The 6,773-nt window shown below is 34.0% G+C and overlaps 1 long non-coding RNA gene across 1 annotated transcript; it reads left to right on the top strand.

Moving 5' to 3' along the window:
- The first annotated feature begins 987 nt into the window (after positions 1-987).
- Positions 988-2,687, top strand: LOC125275243. The gene is made up of 4 exons (XR_007186407.1): positions 988-1,498; positions 1,654-1,682; positions 2,011-2,083; positions 2,177-2,687. It is a non-coding gene; the product is annotated as an uncharacterized LOC125275243 (long non-coding RNA).
- Positions 2,688-6,773: the final 4,086 nt, after the last annotated feature.

The following is a 6,773-nucleotide window of genomic DNA, read 5'->3' as shown; positions in this document are numbered from 1 at the left end:
TTTCAAGAAAAATCCTCTTCTCTCATTCAGAAACAATGTCCAGCATATTCAGTTGTCAAACAAGACCGGAACTTCAAACGTGACCGGCTTCTATGGTCAGATGAAAAAAAAAAAAAGCTTTTTGGCAACAAACCCACCAGATGGGTTTGGTGCACACATGGATAAAAAGTACCCCATGCCCACGGTTAAATATACTGCTGGATCTTTAATGTTGTGGGGCAATTTTTCTGCTGGAGGTCCTGGACATCTTGTTCAGATATTTGGTATCATGGATTCTATCAAATACCAACAGATAAAAAAAATCAAAACCTGACCGCTTCTGCTAGAAATCCAATAATGGGCCGTGGTTGGATCTTCCATCAGGACAATGATCCAAAATAAACATCAAAACCAACACAAAAATGTGTCACTGAGCACAAAATGAAGCTTCTGCCATGGCCATCACAGTCTCCTGACCTGAACCCTAAAGAGAATGAGTGGAGTGAACTGAACTCGATCTGCAGAGATTCTGTATAAAGGAATGGTCTCTGATATATATATACAGATGTGGACAAAATTGTTGGTACCCTTGATAAATATGATCAAAGATGACTGTAAAAATAAATCTGCATTGTCTATCCTTTTTAAAATTTCTAAATATATATACACTTAATGTTAATACTACGCACTTTAATTATTAGTTATGAAACATAAGAAGTCAACATTAATTTATGCAATTGATCATCTCTCTTGCTTATGACATCTGTTCTATTTTCATACAAAATTCTCTCAGCTCTTTTACTCATTGCCATTGTAACATTAGAAGACATTGGAAAAAAACAGAAGATATTTCATCCTCCAGGAATGTGGCCACATATTTGAGTTTTTTACACTCTTAGCCCAGATTTTATATTTACTTAAACTATATAATTACAATATACTTAAAATATTTAAGTTTGATTGCATTACTTATAAAATATAAGTATATTATTATTATTAGTACTAAATTGTGGATGTAATTTGAATGTGTTAATAAATTTAAGTTAAATGCACTTAAATTATTAAGTTTTTCTCCTGACCACGCCTCTTACACATTGGTTTACGGCAGGTAATGACGCCATTTTGTCGTGGTGTGTGTGAATTCAAGGAGCTGTTGATGAGAAGTTGGAACATTTGTTTTCGCAAGTTCTGCAGACATTTTTTTCCAAACATTTGCCTTTTTATCGTTTCCCCCCCTGAGAGACTGTTTGTGAGCAGTGAAAATCGTTTGTTAAAGTTTAAACGACGGAAATGTTTTCTCCGGTTAGCTAGTGTTCTCTCTCGCGTGCGGTGGATCACCGTGCATGAACCCCTGATCGGCGAGTTCGACGCGCGTTATTTCGTCGTTTGTTTCTTTTTCACACGAGGAGCTGTTGTTGGGCGTGTAAACTTAGTTTGAACCTCTGGCTGTCGGCGAACGCCCGCGCCCGCGCCCGCACCCGCACTCCCAGCAGAGGAGGGAGGATGAAGCGCGAAAATGGTGAGTGCAATAATTTAACGACCGTGTTTTATTTCGACACGGTTATTGATTGAAAGATTAAGTTAAAGTTAATTAACGAGTTGAAAACAAAAACAGATGGATATACTGTTTTATCTAGGTTCATAGCTTTCTTAACATCTTGTTTTGTGTTGCAGGTCAAGAAGAGATGCTTTGGATTAGAAGTGTAAGTATTGCCCTTATAACTGTGAAAAAGCTCAGCTATTTAAACATTATAGGCTCAAACAATGAAGTTATACAAGAACAGAACAATTTCCTTGTTTACATCTGGAACATATACATGTACATTTATATCACACGTTATGCACAATATGTACACTTATACAGCCTTCACCAAAAACTCCATATCAGCTGTGTGTCATGTGGGTTTACTGAGACCTGTTCTTTGGCTGATTATTTTATTAATCTGCATACTGCACAGTGCACAATTACATGTAAACCATAAAATCAGGTGCCATAATCAAGACTTTAACTTCAATGTTTGCTCCTCACAGAAAAGTTGTCAACGACGAGCCTGACATCAGCCTGATGGTACTTCAATGGCCAGCTCTTTCTACAGTAAACCAGGTATGTATTGATGCATGGAGTATTTGACAATACCATTATCTGATGCATTATTATATGATAATGTCTTTGTCGATCTTTGTCTTCCTCTACTAGGTTGCAGCTGACAAGGACTCATACAGGCAAACTTCAGTGAGAATCGTCTGTGTTGATCTATAAAGTGCTCAGCTAAACCCATCATGAGTGAAGATCGTCTTGGAAGGATGTTTGGTGATGGATGAACCGACCAACCTCAGGACTTCTGTGTCCTTTTTTCTGACTGATTTATGCCCTGCAACTGGACTACCCTAACTGTATGAAAAATACTTTATATTTTATTCAGCAGGTAATGCTCATCCTAGGAAAATGTGAGCTGGCACCTAAAATGGAATACTGCCACTATTGTGAACTCAGGAGTGTAAACAAACCATATAGTTTTGATGCAGTTTGTTGTGATTCTGAGATAGACTATTTATGTGCTTAACAATAAGCTGATTTGTTAAAATTATTTTTTTCATGTTTTATAAGGAAATGTTTTCAGGACATAAAATGTTGTTGTATTTGGAATTGAATTAAAATAAAACATAAAATTGAATTAATGTACCTTTTATTTGCTTTTTTTCTTAATTTTGTAGTAAAATAGAAGTTGCTATAAATTAACTTGCTTAGTACATTGAACTTAACTATACTATGTGTAATAACTACAAAGTAATTAATATTACAAAACATTTTAAGTTAAATGAACTTGAATTTTTAAGTTCACATTACTTAATCATTACTTAATTTTTTTAGGGCAACCAGTTTCCTCAAATTTTTTAAGTAAATTCAACTTATCTGGGCTAACAGTGTAGTTAGTGATTAAGAAGATATGTATCTGATATAAATATTGTCATCTCATCACTTTAGTGTGTTTATTAATACACAAAGTCAATCCACATTTTTATCAAAGGGATAAAACAAAGTCTATTTATATTTGTTTTGATTTTCTCATATGAAATTGATCCTGTTTTTGGAAAGTGACTTTTGTGTATAGTGAAGATCAATGATTTGAGCTGTGTTCCATATGTCAGCAACTGTTTGTTTCTATTTTTTTTTTTTTTTTTTTTTTGTATTATCTCCTGAGGGAACATCTGAAGAAAATGTAGCTCCAAAAACTAAAAGAGCAACCTCTGAGCAATAACATTTCGAATCACTTCTCTCTGAGCTATATCTTGCATCCTGTCATTAGTGAAAATAATTTTCTCACCAGAAAACCCTAGCGAAAAAAAAACCTATACCAAAATATTTTTAAAATACGTTTATTTTATACTATGCTACAAATCCGTTAACATATACTGAAATATCGCTTGAGACTTCGCTGATATAAATATTATAATTCAACTTTATTTGAAGCACATCTTTATTGCACAATGCACAAAATATTAAGTCTAAAATATGTTAATATGTTAATATCACTATTAGTAAGGATGATCACTGTATAATATCAGTCGTTAAATGCAAGATATTTAAAGTGTACTGAAAGTATACTTGCAATAGTTCCATTTTAGCACAATCAAGTATACTTAAGTAAATGTTTAGTTGGATGTCATCACTACTTCTGGATAACTAAAGTGCATTAAGTACAAAATTAGTTGTTCCAATTTAGCAGACTTTAAGTATATCAATTTAGAATACCAAAAGTACAGTTGCGGGGTATGTATATTAAGTACATACATATGTAAATGTATTTGTAGTATACTTATCATTAAAAAAAATGTATTTCACATACATTTTGGTATATTTAGCTAAATCACTTTAAGTGTTACAACTCAAAATCACTAGGTAGAAAACTTAGGCTGTGGGCAATACCCATAAGCCCTTACTTGAATAATTTAATTATGTATGCTCAGTCAAAAGATGATAACTTATGGGGCCATTTAAAAGTTATTAAGAATTCATAGAGGCTTTAGCTCTTTTCAATTTTATTTATAGTTGTTTTCAGTGGTCACATTACTGTGATACTGTTCCTTTCAGAAAATTCTGTTCTAAGCATTTACAGAAACTCAAATGACAGTATGTTATATTGCAGAAATGGAGTTTTATGTGCATTCATGGGGATAATCCAGTTTATTCATGGTTGATTTCAGACATCATTTCCTTTACTTGATTCATAGTATGATTATATGTTCTATTTTTTTTGCCAATTTAATGAAATTAGAATAAATTTTTTAATTTTTAATTTTTAATTTTTAATTAATTAATGAAGTTGAAACAATGTTGAGTCTACTTAATTAACCCTAAATGGTTAAGATCCCTCTTTGTAAACTTGATTTATGAGATACTTAACTTTATTTAATTGGACACAAGTTTAATCACATTAGTGTAATTTGTTTGGAGTAAATTCAACTTTTGTTTACAGTAAGGGTCTTTTCTCATACTGTAACCTCCTTTTGACAGTGAGTTCACATTATTTTGCAGTTTTACGAGATGAGATTTATTTAATCTTTCTGACTTGATCACAACCAGATCCGTAATTACACAAGTAGGATTGAGTAACCCTGCTCCTAAATTCAGGTCAATGGTAGGAAACAATGACTTTAAGTAATATTTGTTTGAACAAACAGCCAATGAGTTAAAGAGCAGATAAAAAAAAAAAAAAAAAAAAAAAAACACGGAGTGTCCTAAAAACAAGCAGACAGGGCAAAGATCAGCCACTTTCTGCTGGTGTGTGTTTCCAACAGACCTTCAAACATTCCCAACCCGCAGACTGTGACCTTCCCCACAGGGTCGCCATGGAGACACCGTTAAGAATCCACTCGTTCCTAAGCAGCAGTGGTCAGAGTGACTCAGCCAAAGAGAGAGAGAGACAGAAAGAGAGAGAGAGACAGAAAGAGGGAGGAGGGTGTGGGAAGACAGGGAAAACAAAGCTTGCTCCAGCAGTTGAACATTGGACCTCACCGTGACATGTTACATGGTACACGTTACGTCACTCATTTCATAATTTAATGGAAAACTGAGGTCTCATCTTCAGTCTTCACCCATCTAAGACATTTTATCTGAACCTTTTTAACACTGCAAAAATATTTTTCCTTGTCATTATCTTGTCTTTGATTCCAGTAAAAATATCTAAACATCCTTAAAACAAAATAAATTTGCCATAGAACTGTGTGATTATTTCATTTTCCCCATGATTCTCAGTCAATACCATGGTACAGTGATGGTGTTAATATCACAGTGCTTGACATTTGCCATGATACTAACAGATTTGTAGTCAAGACCAGATCTAATACCAGATCAGATGTAGAACTAGACCAACATCAAAGACCCAGCCTGTCCATGTTTTGTAAAGTGGCTAAAAATCCATTCAGATCAGATTATGCAAGTCTTTCAAATGATCTTTTATGGTGAATGTGGACTGTCCCAAACTCTGGTTGAGGTAAATATCACCTTTAGCAAATAGCAAATCAGATATGTATGAGTCTACAATCCAAGGTCAAGATCCAGACCAAGACTCTACGTTTCAAGACCCATAAATAGATAAACATGTAAATATGTGCTGTGTGCTATCTTCTTAAGAACACAACACACTACAAAACTAAATAAATAAATAAACAGCAGTGAGAAAACAGCAGTTAAAAAAGCATCTGATTATAGTGATGTGGTTATGTTTGACTGAAAGCTTTGCAATTCGGCACTCCAGTCAAGTTATGTTTATTTATATAGGACTTTATACAATAGATTGCTTTAAAGCAACCAGCTTTACATTCTTAAACATGAAAAAAAGTGTCTTTGTCTCTGTTTAAATTAGAATTACAACTTTACTCATGTCTGACCTTGACGGACTAAACAGAAGAAATTAAAATTTCTTGAATATATTCTTGAATATTTACTCATTAAAAAAGGTGGAGTTGGAGAGCGTTATTACCACAGACCAATAGGTGAACATGATTTCACCAAGTACAACATTCCAATCAGATTTGAAGGACAAGTTTACAGTTTATATCAAGTTTAGGCTTACAACCAGGGATAGGTAGGTTAACTTGCTTGCTTATTAAGTTTTGGAAGATCATTTTTAGTCCATCTCTGCAAAACGGACTTTTCAGGATAGGAGATGGACTAAAAATGAACACTCAAAACTTACTGCCAGATTCTGGAAGATAGATTCTTCAAACAGTGGTACAAGAGAACATGGTGCTGGTCCTTCAAGAGTCACTCTCAATCTATAAAGTCTATAAAGCCTATAAAAAAATAAAATAAAAAAAACCCACAATATTCATGTATTTTACAACACTTCAGCTTGTGATTCTTATGAAGTGGGGGTTATTTTTTAGGATTCTTTACCTAACCTTAAGTCTCTGAGATCTTGACACCTTGCACTTCTGGAGGCTCCAGGTTGGTTGCAGTTCTGGAAAATGGTGGTTCTGGAAACTAAAGGATTCCTGATGGTTTCACACTTAAAGGATTAGTTCACTTTCAAATAAAAATTTCCTGATAATTTACTCACCCCCATGTAATCCAAGATGTCCATGTCCTTCTTTCTTCAGTCAAAAAGAAATTAAGGTTTTTGATGAAAACATTCCAAGATTATTCTCCTTATAGTGGACATCAATTGGCCCCAAACGGTTGAATGTCAAATTACAGTTTCAGTGCAGCGTCAAAGGGCTTTAAACAATACCAGACGAGGAATAAGGGTCTTATCTAGCGAAACGTTATTTCTAGAAAAACGTCATTTAAA

This window comes from Megalobrama amblycephala, linkage group LG9, assembly GCF_018812025.1.
Source record: "Megalobrama amblycephala isolate DHTTF-2021 linkage group LG9, ASM1881202v1, whole genome shotgun sequence".
In the NCBI taxonomy this organism is placed as follows: Eukaryota; Metazoa; Chordata; class Actinopteri; order Cypriniformes; family Xenocyprididae; genus Megalobrama; species Megalobrama amblycephala.
This window is presented reverse-complemented; position numbering and strand designations above follow the sequence as displayed.